The sequence below is a fragment of the Hyperolius riggenbachi genome, chromosome 4 (genome assembly GCF_040937935.1).
Source record: "Hyperolius riggenbachi isolate aHypRig1 chromosome 4, aHypRig1.pri, whole genome shotgun sequence".
Classification (NCBI taxonomy): domain Eukaryota; kingdom Metazoa; phylum Chordata; class Amphibia; order Anura; family Hyperoliidae; genus Hyperolius; species Hyperolius riggenbachi.
This window is the reverse complement of record NC_090649.1, coordinates 24,235,419-24,250,572: the sequence shown is the minus strand read 5'-3', so window position 1 is coordinate 24,250,572 and position 15,154 is coordinate 24,235,419. Positions and strand designations below refer to the sequence as shown.

General features: G+C 46.6%; 26 non-coding genes across 26 annotated transcripts; all 26 read right to left on the bottom strand.

Annotated features, from left to right (window-relative positions):
- Positions 1 to 725: 725 nt before the first annotated feature.
- TRNAA-AGC (transfer RNA alanine (anticodon AGC)) lies at positions 726 to 798 on the bottom strand. Its single transcript has one exon. It is a non-coding gene; the product is annotated as a tRNA-Ala (tRNA).
- Positions 799 to 1,537: 739 nt separating this feature from the next.
- TRNAY-GUA (transfer RNA tyrosine (anticodon GUA)) lies at positions 1,538 to 1,636 on the bottom strand. Its single transcript has 2 exons — positions 1,600 to 1,636; positions 1,538 to 1,573 (listed from the first exon to the last, which is right to left on the bottom strand). It is a non-coding gene; the product is annotated as a tRNA-Tyr (tRNA).
- Positions 1,637 to 1,742: 106 nt separating this feature from the next.
- TRNAA-AGC (transfer RNA alanine (anticodon AGC)) lies at positions 1,743 to 1,815 on the bottom strand. Its single transcript has one exon. It is a non-coding gene; the product is annotated as a tRNA-Ala (tRNA).
- Positions 1,816 to 2,553: 738 nt separating this feature from the next.
- On the bottom strand, positions 2,554 to 2,652 carry TRNAY-GUA (transfer RNA tyrosine (anticodon GUA)). Its single transcript has 2 exons — positions 2,616 to 2,652; positions 2,554 to 2,589 (listed from the first exon to the last, which is right to left on the bottom strand). It is a non-coding gene; the product is annotated as a tRNA-Tyr (tRNA).
- Positions 2,653 to 2,758: 106 nt separating this feature from the next.
- TRNAA-AGC (transfer RNA alanine (anticodon AGC)) lies at positions 2,759 to 2,831 on the bottom strand. The gene has a single exon. It is a non-coding gene; the product is annotated as a tRNA-Ala (tRNA).
- A 739-nt stretch (positions 2,832 to 3,570) lies between these two features.
- On the bottom strand, positions 3,571 to 3,669 carry TRNAY-GUA (transfer RNA tyrosine (anticodon GUA)). Its single transcript has 2 exons — positions 3,633 to 3,669; positions 3,571 to 3,606 (listed from the first exon to the last, which is right to left on the bottom strand). It is a non-coding gene; the product is annotated as a tRNA-Tyr (tRNA).
- Positions 3,670 to 3,775: 106 nt separating this feature from the next.
- Positions 3,776 to 3,848, bottom strand: TRNAA-AGC (transfer RNA alanine (anticodon AGC)). Its single transcript has one exon. It is a non-coding gene; the product is annotated as a tRNA-Ala (tRNA).
- Positions 3,849 to 4,587: 739 nt separating this feature from the next.
- On the bottom strand, positions 4,588 to 4,686 carry TRNAY-GUA (transfer RNA tyrosine (anticodon GUA)). The gene is made up of 2 exons: positions 4,650 to 4,686; positions 4,588 to 4,623 (listed from the first exon to the last, which is right to left on the bottom strand). It is a non-coding gene; the product is annotated as a tRNA-Tyr (tRNA).
- A 106-nt stretch (positions 4,687 to 4,792) lies between these two features.
- On the bottom strand, positions 4,793 to 4,865 carry TRNAA-AGC (transfer RNA alanine (anticodon AGC)). Its single transcript has one exon. It is a non-coding gene; the product is annotated as a tRNA-Ala (tRNA).
- Positions 4,866 to 5,809: 944 nt separating this feature from the next.
- Positions 5,810 to 5,882, bottom strand: TRNAA-AGC (transfer RNA alanine (anticodon AGC)). Its single transcript has one exon. It is a non-coding gene; the product is annotated as a tRNA-Ala (tRNA).
- Positions 5,883 to 6,826: 944 nt separating this feature from the next.
- On the bottom strand, positions 6,827 to 6,899 carry TRNAA-AGC (transfer RNA alanine (anticodon AGC)). The gene has a single exon. It is a non-coding gene; the product is annotated as a tRNA-Ala (tRNA).
- A 739-nt stretch (positions 6,900 to 7,638) lies between these two features.
- TRNAY-GUA (transfer RNA tyrosine (anticodon GUA)) lies at positions 7,639 to 7,737 on the bottom strand. Its single transcript has 2 exons — positions 7,701 to 7,737; positions 7,639 to 7,674 (listed from the first exon to the last, which is right to left on the bottom strand). It is a non-coding gene; the product is annotated as a tRNA-Tyr (tRNA).
- A 106-nt stretch (positions 7,738 to 7,843) lies between these two features.
- TRNAA-AGC (transfer RNA alanine (anticodon AGC)) lies at positions 7,844 to 7,916 on the bottom strand. Its single transcript has one exon. It is a non-coding gene; the product is annotated as a tRNA-Ala (tRNA).
- Positions 7,917 to 8,654: 738 nt separating this feature from the next.
- On the bottom strand, positions 8,655 to 8,753 carry TRNAY-GUA (transfer RNA tyrosine (anticodon GUA)). The gene is made up of 2 exons: positions 8,717 to 8,753; positions 8,655 to 8,690 (listed from the first exon to the last, which is right to left on the bottom strand). It is a non-coding gene; the product is annotated as a tRNA-Tyr (tRNA).
- Positions 8,754 to 8,859: 106 nt separating this feature from the next.
- Positions 8,860 to 8,932, bottom strand: TRNAA-AGC (transfer RNA alanine (anticodon AGC)). The gene has a single exon. It is a non-coding gene; the product is annotated as a tRNA-Ala (tRNA).
- A 738-nt stretch (positions 8,933 to 9,670) lies between these two features.
- Positions 9,671 to 9,769, bottom strand: TRNAY-GUA (transfer RNA tyrosine (anticodon GUA)). Its single transcript has 2 exons — positions 9,733 to 9,769; positions 9,671 to 9,706 (listed from the first exon to the last, which is right to left on the bottom strand). It is a non-coding gene; the product is annotated as a tRNA-Tyr (tRNA).
- A 106-nt stretch (positions 9,770 to 9,875) lies between these two features.
- On the bottom strand, positions 9,876 to 9,948 carry TRNAA-AGC (transfer RNA alanine (anticodon AGC)). Its single transcript has one exon. It is a non-coding gene; the product is annotated as a tRNA-Ala (tRNA).
- A 739-nt stretch (positions 9,949 to 10,687) lies between these two features.
- TRNAY-GUA (transfer RNA tyrosine (anticodon GUA)) lies at positions 10,688 to 10,786 on the bottom strand. Its single transcript has 2 exons — positions 10,750 to 10,786; positions 10,688 to 10,723 (listed from the first exon to the last, which is right to left on the bottom strand). It is a non-coding gene; the product is annotated as a tRNA-Tyr (tRNA).
- Positions 10,787 to 10,892: 106 nt separating this feature from the next.
- TRNAA-AGC (transfer RNA alanine (anticodon AGC)) lies at positions 10,893 to 10,965 on the bottom strand. The gene has a single exon. It is a non-coding gene; the product is annotated as a tRNA-Ala (tRNA).
- Positions 10,966 to 11,703: 738 nt separating this feature from the next.
- Positions 11,704 to 11,802, bottom strand: TRNAY-GUA (transfer RNA tyrosine (anticodon GUA)). The gene is made up of 2 exons: positions 11,766 to 11,802; positions 11,704 to 11,739 (listed from the first exon to the last, which is right to left on the bottom strand). It is a non-coding gene; the product is annotated as a tRNA-Tyr (tRNA).
- A 106-nt stretch (positions 11,803 to 11,908) lies between these two features.
- On the bottom strand, positions 11,909 to 11,981 carry TRNAA-AGC (transfer RNA alanine (anticodon AGC)). The gene has a single exon. It is a non-coding gene; the product is annotated as a tRNA-Ala (tRNA).
- A 738-nt stretch (positions 11,982 to 12,719) lies between these two features.
- Positions 12,720 to 12,819, bottom strand: TRNAY-GUA (transfer RNA tyrosine (anticodon GUA)). Its single transcript has 2 exons — positions 12,783 to 12,819; positions 12,720 to 12,756 (listed from the first exon to the last, which is right to left on the bottom strand). It is a non-coding gene; the product is annotated as a tRNA-Tyr (tRNA).
- Positions 12,820 to 12,925: 106 nt separating this feature from the next.
- Positions 12,926 to 12,998, bottom strand: TRNAA-AGC (transfer RNA alanine (anticodon AGC)). The gene has a single exon. It is a non-coding gene; the product is annotated as a tRNA-Ala (tRNA).
- A 738-nt stretch (positions 12,999 to 13,736) lies between these two features.
- TRNAY-GUA (transfer RNA tyrosine (anticodon GUA)) lies at positions 13,737 to 13,835 on the bottom strand. Its single transcript has 2 exons — positions 13,799 to 13,835; positions 13,737 to 13,772 (listed from the first exon to the last, which is right to left on the bottom strand). It is a non-coding gene; the product is annotated as a tRNA-Tyr (tRNA).
- Positions 13,836 to 13,941: 106 nt separating this feature from the next.
- Positions 13,942 to 14,014, bottom strand: TRNAA-AGC (transfer RNA alanine (anticodon AGC)). The gene has a single exon. It is a non-coding gene; the product is annotated as a tRNA-Ala (tRNA).
- A 739-nt stretch (positions 14,015 to 14,753) lies between these two features.
- Positions 14,754 to 14,852, bottom strand: TRNAY-GUA (transfer RNA tyrosine (anticodon GUA)). The gene is made up of 2 exons: positions 14,816 to 14,852; positions 14,754 to 14,789 (listed from the first exon to the last, which is right to left on the bottom strand). It is a non-coding gene; the product is annotated as a tRNA-Tyr (tRNA).
- Positions 14,853 to 15,154: the final 302 nt, after the last annotated feature.

Sequence of the window (15,154 nt, the reverse complement as noted above, 5' to 3'; positions counted from 1 at the left end):
AGCAGACAAAACGGGTCGCTAGAGGTATTAAGTCAAATACAAAGCACTTTGTCTTCAAACAAAGTAGTGGGCTGCTGCCAATAAGGGTCGCTACTGACTTTAGTTCTTCTCCAATGACCTAGTAGATGGAATGGAAAGTGGGAGATAGCACTCTTGCCCTTGTTGCTTTTTTTTTGTGCTCTGGACTGAGGTGCAGTGAGGCTAAAAAGGGGGAACTTGATGGCCACTGAGCTATGAAAGGATACCCCACAAGAGTCTTTTTTGGCCTTTGATCCTCAACCCTACCCAGCTGAACTCTGTAACTCTTTCTAGCAAGCTGCCCGACTCCCCTTTTTTAATTGAGTCAGGGTAACAGTAATAGGTAATTACCCTGGCAGGTAGAAGCCCAAAAATGGTTTGCCAGAGATGTGGGCCGTTTTCCACTAAAGCGGTGGAGTAAGGAAGACGCTGTTGTATCATGGGATGCAAACGGGAAAGGGTCAACAAGAAAGACGGTGTGTTATCAACGTGACGTAAAAGTTCCTTTGAGCCGGAATCGAACCAGCGACCTAAGGATTACAGTTTTCTCAACATTTTGTCAATCTACAGTCCTCCGCTCTACCAGCTGAGCTATCGAAGGATACCCCAGCTAAGGTTTTGCCAGCCTTTGATCCTCATTCCTAGCGAGCGGAAGGTGCAGAAAATGAGTGTTTGTCTCTGGGGTTCAAGATGGAAAAGCATGTGTGTGGAGGATGCGGGCATCGATCCCGCTACCTCTCGCATGCTAAGCGAGCGCTCTACCATTTGAGCTAATCCCCCATCTATACACAACTGCGCAAGAGACGCGGGCGGATGAGCGGAACTGCGATGTCAGAGTTAACGATGGAACGCCACACAGTTTCATTGGAATGGAGGACTGTGTATTTTACAACATTTCTTTTGTCTTCACAGAGTGTTGAGCAAGGGGTCAACAAAAAGTAGGAATTTTAGAAAGGTGTGATACAACCGGTAAAAAGTAATCAGACTCCCAAAAGTGGAAGCAGACAAAACGGGTCGCTAGAGGTATTAAGTCAAATACAAAGCACTTTGTCTTCAAACAAAGTAGTGGGCTGCTGCCAATAAGGGTCGCTACTGACTTTAGTTCTTCTCCAATGACCTAGTAGATGGAATGGAAAGTGGGAGATAGCACTCTTGCCCTTGTTGCTTTTTTTTTGTGCTCTGGACTGAGGTGCAGTGAGGCTAAAAAGGGGGAACTTGATGGCCACTGAGCTATGAAAGGATACCCCACAAGAGTCTTTTTTGGCCTTTGATCCTCAACCCTACCCAGCTGAACTCTGTAACTCTTTCTAGCAAGCTGCCCGACTCCCCTTTTTTAATTGAGTCAGGGTAACAGTAATAGGTAATTACCCTGGCAGGTAGAAGCCCAAAAATGGTTTGCCAGAGATGTGGGCCGTTTTCCACTAAAGCGGTGGAGTAAGGAAGACGCTGTTGTATCATGGGATGCAAACGGGAAAGGGTCAACAAGAAAGACGGTGTGTTATCAACGTGACGTAAAAGTTCCTTCGAGCCGGAATCGAACCAGCGACCTAAGGATTACAGTTTTCTCAACATTTTGTCAATCTACAGTCCTCCGCTCTACCAGCTGAGCTATCGAAGGATACCCCAGCTAAGGTTTTGCCAGCCTTTGATCCTCATTCCTAGCGAGCGGAAGGTGCAGAAAATGAGTGTTTGTCTCTGGGGTTCAAGATGGAAAAGCATGTGTGTGGAGGATGCGGGCATCGATCCCGCTACCTCTCGCATGCTAAGCGAGCGCTCTACCATTTGAGCTAATCCCCCATCTATACACAACTGCGCAAGAGACGCGGGCGGATGAGCGGAACTGCGATGTCAGAGTTAACGATGGAACGCCACACAGTTTCATTGGAATGGAGGACTGTGTATTTTACAACATTTCTTTTGTCTTCACAGAGTGTTGAGCAAGGGGTCAACAAAAAGTAGGAATTTTAGAAAGGTGTGATACAACCGGTAAAAAGTAATCAGACTCCCAAAAGTGGAAGCAGACAAAACGGGTCGCTAGAGGTATTAAGTCAAATACAAAGCACTTTGTCTTCAAACAAAGTAGTGGGCTGCTGCCAATAAGGGTCGCTACTGACTTTAGTTCTTCTCCAATGACCTAGTAGATGGAATGGAAAGTGGGAGATAGCACTCTTGCCCTTGTTGCTTTTTTTTGTGCTCTGGACTGAGGTGCAGTGAGGCTAAAAAGGGGGAACTTGATGGCCACTGAGCTATGAAAGGATACCCCACAAGAGTCTTTTTTGGCCTTTGATCCTCAACCCTACCCAGCTGAACTCTGTAACTCTTTCTAGCAAGCTGCCCGACTCCCCTTTTTTAATTGAGTCAGGGTAACAGTAATAGGTAATTACCCTGGCAGGTAGAAGCCCAAAAATGGTTTGCCAGAGATGTGGGCCGTTTTCCACTAAAGCGGTGGAGTAAGGAAGACGCTGTTGTATCATGGGATGCAAACGGGAAAGGGTCAACAAGAAAGACGGTGTGTTATCAACGTGACGTAAAAGTTCCTTCGAGCTGGAATCGAACCAGCGACCTAAGGATTACAGTTTTCTCAACATTTTGTCAATCTACAGTCCTCCGCTCTACCAGCTGAGCTATCGAAGGATACCCCAGCTAAGGTTTTGCCAGCCTTTGATCCTCATTCCTAGCGAGCGGAAGGTGCAGAAAATGAGTGTTTGTCTCTGGGGTTCAAGATGGAAAAGCATGTGTGTGGAGGATGCGGGCATCGATCCCGCTACCTCTCGCATGCTAAGCGAGCGCTCTACCATTTGAGCTAATCCCCCATCTATACACATCTGCGCAAGAGACGCGGGCGGATGAGCGGAACTGCGATGTCAGAGTTAACGATGGAACGCCACACAGTTTCATTGGAATGGAGGACTGTGTATTTTACAACATTTCTTTTGTCTTCACAGAGTGTTGAGCAAGGGGTCAACAAAAAGTAGGAATTTTAGAAAGGTGTGATACAACCGGTAAAAAGTAATCAGACTCCCAAAAGTGGAAGCAGACAAAACGGGTCGCTAGAGGTATTAAGTCAAATACAAAGCACTTTGTCTTCAAACAAAGTAGTGGGCTGCTGCCAATAAGGGTCGCTACTGACTTTAGTTCTTCTCCAATGACCTAGTAGATGGAATGGAAAGTGGGAGATAGCACTCTTGCCCTTGTTGCTTTTTTTTTGTGCTCTGGACTGAGGTGCAGTGAGGCTAAAAAGGGGGAACTTGATGGCCACTGAGCTATGAAAGGATACCCCACAAGAGTCTTTTTTGGCCTTTGATCCTCAACCCTACCCAGCTGAACTCTGTAACTCTTTCTAGCAAGCTGCCCGACTCCCCTTTTTTAATTGAGTCAGGGTAACAGTAATAGGTAATTACCCTGGCAGGTAGAAGCCCAAAAATGGTTTGCCAGAGATGTGGGCCGTTTTCCACTAAAGCGGTGGAGTAAGGAAGACGCTGTTGTATCATGGGATGCAAACGGGAAAGGGTCAACAAGAAAGACGGTGTGTTATCAACGTGACGTAAAAGTTCCTTCGAGCCGGAATCGAACCAGCGACCTAAGGATTACAGTTTTCTCAACATTTTGTCAATCTACAGTCCTCCGCTCTACCAGCTGAGCTATCGAAGGATACCCCAGCTAAGGTTTTGCCAGCCTTTGATCCTCATTCCTAGCAAGCGGAAGGTGCAGAAAATGAGTGTTTGTCTCTGGGGTTCAAGATGGAAAAGCATGTGTGTGGAGGATGCGGGCATCGATCCCGCTACCTCTCGCATGCTAAGCGAGCGCTCTACCATTTGAGCTAATCCCCCATCTATACACAACTGCGCAAGAGACGCGGGCGGATGAGCGGAACTGCGATGTCAGAGTTAACGATGGAACGCCACACAGTTTCATTGGAATGGAGGACTGTGTATTTTACAACATTTCTTTTGTCTTCACAGAGTGTTGAGCAAGGGGTCAACAAAAAGTAGGAATTTTAGAAAGGTGTGATACAACCGGTAAAAAGTAATCAGACTCCCAAAAGTGGAAGCAGACAAAACGGGTCGCTAGAGGTATTAAGTCAAATACAAAGCACTTTGTCTTCAAACAAAGTAGTGGGCTGCTGCCAATAAGGGTCGCTACTGACTTTAGTTCTTCTCCAATGACCTAGTAGATGGAATGGAAAGTGGGAGATAGCACTCTTGCCCTTGTTGCTTTTTTTTTGTGCTCTGGACTGAGGTGCAGTGAGGCTAAAAAGGGGGAGCTTGATGGCCACTGAGTTATGAAAGGATACCCCACAAGAGTCTTTTTTGGCCTTTGATCCTCAACCCTACCCAGCTGAACTCTGTAACTCTTTCTAGCAAGCTGCCCGACTCCCCTTTTTTAATTGAGTCAGGGTAACAGTAATAGGTAATTACCCTGGCAGGTAGAAGCCCAAAAATGGTTTGCCAGAGATGTGGGCCGTTTTCCACTAAAGCGGTGGAGTAAGGAAGACGCTGTTGTATCATGGGATGCAAACGGGAAAGGGTCAACAAGAAAGACGGTGTGTTATCAACGTGACGTAAAAGTTCCTTCGAGCCGGAATCGAACCAGCGACCTAAGGATTACAGTTTTCTCAACATTTTGTCAACCTACAGTCCTCCGCTCTACCAGCTGAGCTATCGAAGGATACCCCAGCTAAGGTTTTGCCAGCCTTTGATCCTCATTCCTAGCGAGCGGAAGGTGCAGAAAATGAGTGTTTGTCTCTGGGGTTCAAGATGGAAAAGCATGTGTGTGGAGGATGCGGGCATCGATCCCGCTACCTCTCGCATGCTAAGCGAGCGCTCTACCATTTGAGCTAATCCCCCATCTATACACAACTGCGCAAGAGACGCGGGCGGATGAGCGGAACTGCGATGTCAGAGTTAACGATGGAACGCCACACAGTTTCATTGGAATGGAGGACTGTGTATTTTACAACATTTCTTTTGTCTTCACAGAGTGTTGAGCAAGGGGTCAACAAAAAGTAGGAATTTTAGAAAGGTGTGATACAACCGGTAAAAAGTAATCAGATTCCCAAAAGTGGAAGCAGACAAAACGGGTCGCTAGAGGTATTAAGTCAAATACAAAGCACTTTGTCTTCAAACAAAGTAGTGGGCTGCTGCCAATAAGGGTCGCTACTGACTTTAGTTCTTCTCCAATGACCTAGTAGATGGAATGGAAAGTGGGAGATAGCACTCTTGCCCTTGTTGCTTTTTTTTTGTGCTCTGGACTGAGGTGCAGTGAGGCTAAAAAGGGGGAACTTGATGGCCACTGAGCTATGAAAGGATACCCCACAAGAGTCTTTTTTGGCCTTTGATCCTCAACCCTACCCAGCTGAACTCTGTAACTCTTTCTAGCAAGCTGCCCGACTCCCCTTTTTTAATTGAGTCAGGGTAACAGTAATAGGTAATTACCCTGGCAGGTAGAAGCCCAAAAATGGTTTGCCAGAGATGTGGGCCGTTTTCCACTAAAGCGGTGGAGTAAGGAAGACGCTGTTGTATCATGGGATGCAAACGGGAAAGGGTCAACAAGAAAGACGGTGTGTTATCAACGTGACGTAAAAGTTCCTTCGAGCTGGAATCGAACAAGCGACCTAAGGATTAAAGTTTTCTCAACATTTTGTCAATCTACAGTCCTCCGCTCTACCAGCTGAGCTATCGAAGGATACCCCAGCTAAGGTTTTGCCAGCCTTTGATCCTCATTCCTAGCGAGCGGAAGGTGCAAAAAATGAGTGTTTGTCTCTGGGGTTCAAGATGGAAAAGCATGTGTGTGGAGGATGCGGGCATCGATCCCACTACCTCTCGCATGCTAAGCGAGCGCTCTACCATTTGAGCTAATCCCCCATCTATACACATCTGCGCAAGAGACGCGGGCGGATGAGCGGAACTGCGATGTCAGAGTTAACGATGGAATGCCACACAGTTTCATTGGAATGGAGGACTGTGTATTTTACAACATTTCTTTTGTCTTCACAGAGTGTTGAGCAAGGGGTCAACAAAAAGTAGGAATTTTAGAAAGGTGTGATACAACCGGTAAAAAGTAATCAGACTCCCAAAAGTGGAAGCAGACAAAACGGGTCGCTAGAGGTATTAAGTCAAATACAAAGCACTTTGTCTTCAAACAAAGTAGTGGGCTGCTGCCAATAAGGGTCGCTACTGACTTTAGTTCTTCTCCAATGACCTAGTAGATGGAATGGAAAGTGGGAGATAGCACTCTTGCCCTTGTTGCTTTTTTTTTGTGCTCTGGACTGAGGTGCAGTGAGGCTAAAAAGGGGGAACTTGATGGCCACTGAGCTATGAAAGGATACCCCACAAGAGTCTTTTTTGGCCTTTGATCCTCAACCCTACCCAGCTGAACTCTGTAACTCTTTCTAGCAAGCTGCCCGACTCCCCTTTTTTAATTGAGTCAGGGTAACAGTAATAGGTAATTACCCTGGCAGGTAGAAGCCCAAAAATGGTTTGCCAGAGATGTGGGCCGTTTTCCACTAAAGCGGTGGAGTAAGGAAGACGCTGTTGTATCATGGGATGCAAACGGGAAAGGGTCAACAAGAAAGACGGTGTGTTATCAACGTGACGTAAAAGTTCCTTCGAGCCGGAATCGAACCAGCGACCTAAGGATTACAGTTTTCTCAACATTTTGTCAATCTACATTCCTCCGCTCTACCAGCTGAGCTATCGAAGGATACCCCAGCTAAGGTTTTGCCAGCCTTTGATCCTCATTCCTAGCGAGCGGAAGGTGCAGAAAATGAGTGTTTGTCTCTGGGGTTCAAGATGGAAAAGCATGTGTGTGGAGGATGCGGGCATCGATCCCGCTACCTCTCGCATGCTAAGCGAGCGCTCTACCATTTGAGCTAATCCCCCATCTATACACAACTGCGCAAGAGACGCGGGCGGATGAGCGGAACTGCGATGTCAGAGTTAACGATGGAACGCCACACAGTTTCATTGGAATGGAGGACTGTGTATTTTACAACATTTCTTTTGTCTTCACAGAGTGTTGAGCAAGGGGTCAACAAAAAGTAGGAATTTTAGAAAGGTGTGATACAACCGGTAAAAAGTAATCAGACTCCCAAAAGTGGAAGCAGACAAAACGGGTCGCTAGAGGTATTAAGTCAAATACAAAGCACTTTGTCTTCAAACAAAGTAGTGGGCTGCTGCCAATAAGGGTCGCTACTGACTTTAGTTCTTCTCCAATGACCTAGTAGATGGAATGGAAAGTGGGAGATAGCACTCTTGCCCTTGTTGCTTTTTTTTTGTGCTCTGGACTGAGGTGCAGTGAGGCTAAAAAGGGGGAACTTGATGGCCACTGAGCTATGAAAGGATACCCCACAAGAGTCTTTTTTGGCCTTTGATCCTCAACCCTACCCAGCTGAACTCTGTAACTCTTTCTAGCAAGCTGCCCGACTCCCCTTTTTTAATTGAGTCAGGGTAACAGTAATAGGTAATTACCCTGGCAGGTAGAAGCCCAAAAATGGTTTGCCAGAGATGTGGGCCGTTTTCCACTAAAGCGGTGGAGTAAGGAAGACGCTGTTGTATCATGGGATGCAAACGGGAAAGGGTCAACAAGAAAGACGGTGTGTTATCAACGTGACGTAAAAGTTCCTTCGAGCTGGAATCGAACCAGCGACCTAAGGATTACAGTTTTCTCAACATTTTGTCAATCTACAGTCCTCCGCTCTACCAGCTGAGCTATCGAAGGATACCTCAGCTAAGGTTTTGCCAGCCTTTGATCCTCATTCCTAGCGAGCGGAAGGTGCAGAAAATGAGTGTTTGTCTCTGGGGTTCAAGATGAAAAAGCATGTGTGTGGAGGATGCGGGCATCGATCCCGCTACCTCTCGCATGCTAAGCGAGCGCTCTACCATTTGAGCTAATCCCCCATCTATACACATCTGCGCAAGAGACGCGGGCGGATGAGCGGAACTGCGATGTCAGAGTTAACGATGGAACGCCACACAGTTTCATTGGAATGGAGGACTGTGTATTTTACAACATTTCTTTTGTCTTCACAGAGTGTTGAGCAAGGGGTCAACAAAAAGTAGGAATTTTAGAAAGGTGTGATACAACCGGTAAAAAGTAATCAGACTCCCAAAAGTGGAAGCAGACAAAACGGGTCGCTAGAGGTATTAAGTCAAATACAAAGCACTTTGTCTTCAAACAAAGTAGTGGGCTGCTGCCAATAAGGGTCGCTACTGACTTTAGTTCTTCTCCAATGACCTAGTAGATGGAATGGAAAGTGGGAGATAGCACTCTTGCCCTTGTTGCTTTTTTTTGTGCTCTGGACTGAGGTGCAGTGAGGCTAAAAAGGGGGAACTTGATGGCCACTGAGCTATGAAAGGATACCCCACAAGAGTCTTTTTTGGCCTTTGATCCTCAACCCTACCCAGCTGAACTCTGTAACTCTTTCTAGCAAGCTGCCCGACTCCTCTTTTTCAATTGAGTCAGGGTAACAGTAATAGGTAATTACCCTGGCAGGTAGAAGCCCAAAAATGGTTTGCCAGAGATGTGGGCCGTTTTCCACTAAAGCGGTGGAGTAAGGAAGACGCTGTTGTATCATGGGATGCAAACGGGAAAGGGTCAACAAGAAAGACGGTGTGTTATCAACGTGACGTAAAAGTTCCTTCGAGCCGGAATCAAACCAGCGACCTAAGGATTACAGTTTTCTCAACATTTTGTCAATCTACAGTCCTCCGCTCTACCAGCTGAGCTATCGAAGGATACCCCAGCTAAGGTTTTGCCAGCCTTTGATCCTCATTCCTAGCGAGCGGAAGGTGCAGAAAATGAGTGTTTGTCTCTGGGGTTCAAGATGGAAAAGCATGTGTGTGGAGGATGCGGGCATCGATCCCGCTACCTCTCGCATGCTAAGCGAGCGCTCTACCATTTGAGCTAATCCCCCATCTATACACATCTGCGCAAGAGACGCGGGCGGATGAGCGGAACTGCGATGTCAGAGTTAACGATGGAACGCCACACAGTTTCATTGGAATGGAGGACTGTGTATTTTACAACATTTCTTTTGTCTTCACAGAGTGTTGAGCAAGGGGTCAACAAAAAGTAGGAATTTTAGAAAGGTGTGATACAACCGGTAAAAAGGAATCAGACTCCCAAAAGTGGAAGCAGACAAAACGGGTCGCTAGAGGTATTAAGTCAAATACAAAGCACTTTGTCTTCAAACAAAGTAGTGGGCTGCTGCCAATAAGGGTCGCTACTGACTTTAGTTCTTCTCCAATGACCTAGTAGATGGAATGGAAAGTGGGAGATAGCACTCTTGCCCTTGTTGCTTTTTTGTGTGCTCTGGACTGAGGTGCAGTGAGGCTAAAAAGGGGGAACTTGATGGCCACTGAGCTATGAAAGGATACCCCACAAGAGTCTTTTTTGGCCTTTGATCCTCAACCCTACCCAGCTGAACTCTGTAACTCTTTCTAGCAAGCTGCCCGACTCCCCTTTTTCAATTGAGTCAGGGTAACAGTAATAGGTAATTACCCTGGCAGGTAGAAGCCCAAAAATGGTTTGCCAGAGATGTGGGCCGTTTTCCACTAAAGCGGTGGAGTAAGGAAGACGCTGTTGTATCATGGGATGCAAACGGGAAAGGGTCAACAAGAAAGACGGTGTGTTATCAACGTGACGTAAAAGTTCCTTCGAGCCGGAATCGAACCAGCGACCTAAGGATTACAGTTTTCTCAACATTTTGTCAATCTACAGTCCTCCGCTCTACCAGCTGAGCTATCGAAGGATACCCCAGTTAGGGTTTTGCCAGCCTTTGATCCTCATTCCTAGCGAGCGGAAGGTGCAGAAAATGAGTGTTTGTCTCTGGGGTTCAAGATGGAAAAGCATGTGTGTGGAGGATGCGGGCATCGATCCCACTACCTCTCGCGTGCTAAGCGAGCGCTCTACCATTTGAGCTAATCCCCCATCTATACACATCTGCGCAAGAGACGCGGGCGGATGAGCGGAACTGCGATGTCAGAGTTAACGATGGAACGCCACACAGTTTCATTGGAATGGAGGACTGTGTATTTTACAACATTTCTTTTGTCTTCACAGAGTGTTGAGCAAGGGGTCAACAAAAAGTAGGAATTTTAGAAAGGTGTGATACAACCGGTAAAAAGTAATCAGACTCCCAAAAGTGGAAGCAGACAAAACGGGTCGCTAGAGGTATTAAGTCAAATACAAAGCACTTTGTCTTCAAACAAAGTAGTGGGCTGCTGCCAATAAGGGTCGCTACTGACTTTAGTTCTTCTCCAATGACCTAGTAGATGGAATGGAAAGTGGGAGATAGCACTCTTGCCCTTGTTGCTTTTTTTTTGTGCTCTGGACTGAGGTGCAGTGAGGCTAAAAAGGGGGAACTTGATGGCCACTGAGCTATGAAAGGATACCCCACAAGAGTCTTTTTTGGCCTTTGATCCTCAACCCTACCCAGCTGAACTCTGTAACTCTTTCTAGCAAGCTGCCCGACTCCCCTTTTTTAATTGAGTCAGGGTAACAGTAATAGGTAATTACCCTGGCAGGTAGAAGCCCAAAAATGGTTTGCCAGAGATGTGGGCCGTTTTCCACTAAAGCGGTGGAGTAAGGAAGACGCTGTTGTATCATGGGATGCAAACGGGAAAGGGTCAACAAGAAAGACGGTGTGTTATCAACGTGACGTAAAAGTCCCTTCGAGCCGGAATCGAACCAGCGACCTAAGGATTACAGTTTTCTCAACATTTTGTCAATCTACAGTCCTCCGCTCTACCAGCTGAGCTATCGAAGGATAACGCAGCTAAGGTTTTGCCAGCCTTTGATCCTCATTCCTAGCGAGCGGAAGGTGCAGAAAATGAGTGTTTGTCTCTGGGGTTCAAGATGGAAAAGCATGTGTGTGGAGGATGCGGGCATCGATCCCGCTACCTCTCGCATGCTAAGCGAGCGCTCTACCATTTGAGCTAATCCCCCATCTATACACATCTGCGCAAGAGACGCGGGCGGATGAGCGGAACTGCGATGTCAGAGTTAACGATGGAACGCCACACAGTTTCATTGGAATGGAGGACTGTGTATTTTACAACATTTCTTTTGTCTTCACAGAGTGTTGAGCAAGGGGTCAACAAAAAGTAGGAATTTTAGAAAGGTGTGATACAACCGGTAAAAAGTAATCAGACTCCCAAAAGTGGAAGCAGACAAAACGGGTCGCTAGAGGTATTAAGTCAAATACAAAGCACTTTGTCTTCAAACAAAGTAGTGGGCTGCTGCCAATAAGGGTCGCTACTGACTTTAGTTCTTCTCCAATGACCTAGTAGATGGAATGGAAAGTGGGAGATAGCACTCTTGCCCTTGTTGCTTTTTTTTGTGCTCTGGACTGAGGTGCAGTGAGGCTAAAAAGGGGGAACTTGATGGCCACTGAGCTATGAAAGGATACCCCACAAGAGTCTTTTTTGGCCTTTGATCCTCAACCCTACCCAGCTGAACTCTGTAACTCTTTCTAGCAAGCTGCCCGACTCCCCTTTTTTAATTGAGTCAGGGTAACAGTAATAGGTACTTACCCTGGCAGGTAGAAGCCCAAAAATGGTTTGCCAGAGATGTGGGCCGTTTTCAACTAAAGCGGTGGAGTAAGGAAGACGCTGTTGTATCATGGGATGCAAACGGGAAAGGGTCAACAAGAAAGACGGTGTGTTATCAACGTGACGTAAAAGTTCCTTCGAGCCGGAATCGAACCAGCGACCTAAGGATTACAGTTTTCTCAACATTTTGTCAATCTACAGTCCTCCGCTCTACCAGCTGAGCTATCGAAGGATACCCCAGCTAAGGTTTTGCCAGCCTTTGATCCTCATTCCTAGCGAGCGGAAGGTGCAGAAAATGAGTGTTTGTCTCTGGGGTTCAAGATGGAAAAGCATGTGTGTGGAGGATGCGGGCATCGATCCCACTACCTCTCGCATGCTAAGCGAGCGCTCTACCATTTGAGCTAATCCCCCATCTATACACAACTGCGCAAGAGACGCGGGCGGATGAGCGGAACTGCGATGTCAGAGTTAACGATGGAACGCCACACAGTTTCATTGGAATGGAGGACTGTGTATTTTACAACATTTCTTTTGTCTTCACAGAGTGTTGAGCAAGGGGTCAACAAAAAGTAGGAATTTTAGAAAGGTGTGATACAACCGGTAAAAAGTAATCAGACTCCCAAAAGTGGAAGCAGACAAAACGGGTCGCTAGAGGTATTAAGTCAAATACAAAGCACTTTGTCTTCAAACAAAGTAGTGGGCTGCTGCCAATAAGGGTCGCTACTGACTTTAGTTCTTCTCCAATGACCTAGTAGATGGAATGGAAAGTGGGAGATAGCACTCTTGCCCTTGTTGCTTTTTTTTTGTGCTCTGGACTGAGGTGCAGTGAGGCTAAAAAGGGGGAACTTGATGGCCACTGAGCTATGAAAGGATACCCCACAAGAGTCTTTTTTGGCCTTTGATCCTCAACCCTACCCAGCTGAACTCTGTAACTCTTTCTAGCAAGCTGCCCGACTCCCCTTTTTTAATTGAGTCAGGGTAACAGTAATAGGTAATTACCCTGGCAGGTAGAAGCCCAAAAATGGTTTGCCAGAGATGTGGGCCGTTTTCCACTAAAGCGGTGGAGTAAGGAAGACGCTGTTGTATCATGGGATGCAAACGGGAAAGGGTCAACAAGAAAGACGGTGTGTTATCAACGTGACGTAAAAGTTCCTTCGAGCCGGAATCGAACCAGCGACCTAAGGATTACAGTTTTCTCAACATTTTGTCAATCTACAGTCCTCCGCTCTACCAGCTGAGCTATCGAAGAATACCCCAGCTAAGGTTTTGCCAGCCTTTGATCCTCATTCCTAGCGAGCGGAAGGTGCAGAAAATGAGTGTTTGTCTCTGGGGTTCAAGATGGAAAAGCATGTGTGTAGAGGATGCGGGCATCGATCCCGCTACCTCTCGCATGCTAAGCGAGCGCTCTACCATTTGAGCTAATCCCCCATCTATACACATTTGCGCAAGAGACGCGGGCGGATGAGCGGAACTGCGATGTCAGAGTTAACGATGGAACGCCACACAGTTTCATTGGAATGGAGGACTGTGTATTTTACAACATTTCTTTTGTCTTCACAGAGTGTTGAGCAAGGGGTCAACAAAAAGTAGGAATTTTAGAAAGGTGTGATACAACCGGTAAAAAGTAATCAGACTCCCAAAAGTGGAAGCAGACAAAACGGGTCGCTAGAGGTATTAAGTCAAATACAAAGCACTTTGTCTTCAAACAAAGTAGTGGGCTGCTGCCAATAAGGGTCGCTACTGACTTTAGTTCTTCTCCAATGACCTAGTAGATGGAATGGAAAGTGGGAGATAGCACTCTTGCCCTTGTTGCTTTTTTTTGTGCTCTGGACTGAGGTGCAGTGAGGCTAAAAAGGGGGAACTTTATGGCCACTGAGCTATGAAAGGATACCCCACAAGAGTCTTTTTTGGCCTTTGATCCTCAACCCTACCCAGCTGAACTCTGTAACTCTTTCTAGCAAGCTGCCCGACTCCCCTTTTTCAATTGAGTCAGGGTAACAGTAATAGGTAATTACCCTGGCAGGTAGAAGCCCAAAAATGGTTTGCCAGAGATGTGGGCCGTTTTCCACTAAAGCGGTGGAGTAAGGAAGACGCTGTTGTATCATGGGATGCAAACGGGAAAGGGTCAACAAGAAAGACGGTGTGTTATCAACGTGACGTAAAAGTTCCTTCGAGCCGGAATCGAACCAGCGACCTAAGGATTACAGTTTTCTCAACATTTTGTCAATCTACAGTCCTCCGCTCTACCAGCTGAGCTATCGAAGGATACCCCAGCTAAGGTTTTGCCAGCCTTTGATCCTCATTCCTAGCGAGCGGAAGGTGCAGAAAATGAGTGTTTGTCTCTGGGGTTCAAGATGGAAAAGCATGTGTGTGGAGGATGCGGGCATCGATCCCGCTACCTCTCGCATGCTAAGCGAGCGCTCTACCATTTGAGCTAATCCCCCATCTATACACATCTGCGCAAGAGACGCGGGCGGATGAGCGGAACTGTGATGTCAGAGTTAACGATGGAACGCCACACAGTTTCATTGGAATGGAGGACTGTGTATTTTACAACATTTCTTTTGTCTTCACAGAGTGTTGAGCAAGGGGTCAACAAAAAGTAGGAATTTTAGAAAGGTGTGATACAACCGGTAAAAAGTAATCAGACTCCCAAAAGTGGAAGCAGACAAAACGGGTCGCTAGAGGTATTAAGTCAAATACAAAGCACTTTGTCTTCAAACAAAGTAGTGGGCTGCTGCCAATAAGGGTCGCTACTGACTTTAGTTCTTCTCCAATGACCTAGTAGATGGAATGGAAAGTGGGAGATAGCACTCTTGCCCTTGTTGCTTTTTTTGTGTGCTCTGGACTGAGGTGCAGTGAGGCTAAAAAGGGGGAACTTGATGGCCACTGAGCTATGAAAGGATACCCCACAAGAGTCTTTTTTGGCCTTTGATCCTCAACCCTACCCAGCTGAACTCTGTAACTCTTTCTAGCAAGCTGCCCGACTCCCCTTTTTTAATTGAGTCAGGGTAACAGTAATAGGTAATTACCCTGGCAGGTAGAAGCCCAAAAATGGTTTGCCAGAGATGTGGGCCGTTTTCCACTAAAGCGGTGGAGTAAGGAAGACGCTGTTGTATCATGGGATGCAAACGGGAAAGGGTCAACAAGAAAGACGGTGTGTTATCAACGTGACGTAAAAGTTCCTTCAAGCCGGAATCGAACCAGCGACCTAAGGATTACAGTTTTCTCAACATTTTGTCAATCTACAGTCCTCCGCTCTACCAGCTGAGCTATCGAAGGATACCCCAGCTAAGGTTTTGCCAGCCTTTGATCCTCATTCCTAGCGAGCGGAAGGTGCAGAAAATGAGTGTTTATCTCTGGGGTTCAAGATGGAAAAGCAAGTGTGTAGAGGATGCGGGCATCGATCCCGCTACCTCTCGCATGCTAAGCAAGCGCTCTACCATTTGAGCTAATCCCCCATCTATACACATTTGCGCAAGAGACGCGGGCGGATGAGCGGAACTGCGATGTCAGAGTTAACGATGGAACGCCACACAGTTTCATTGGAATGGAGGACTGTGTATTTTACAACATTTCTTTTG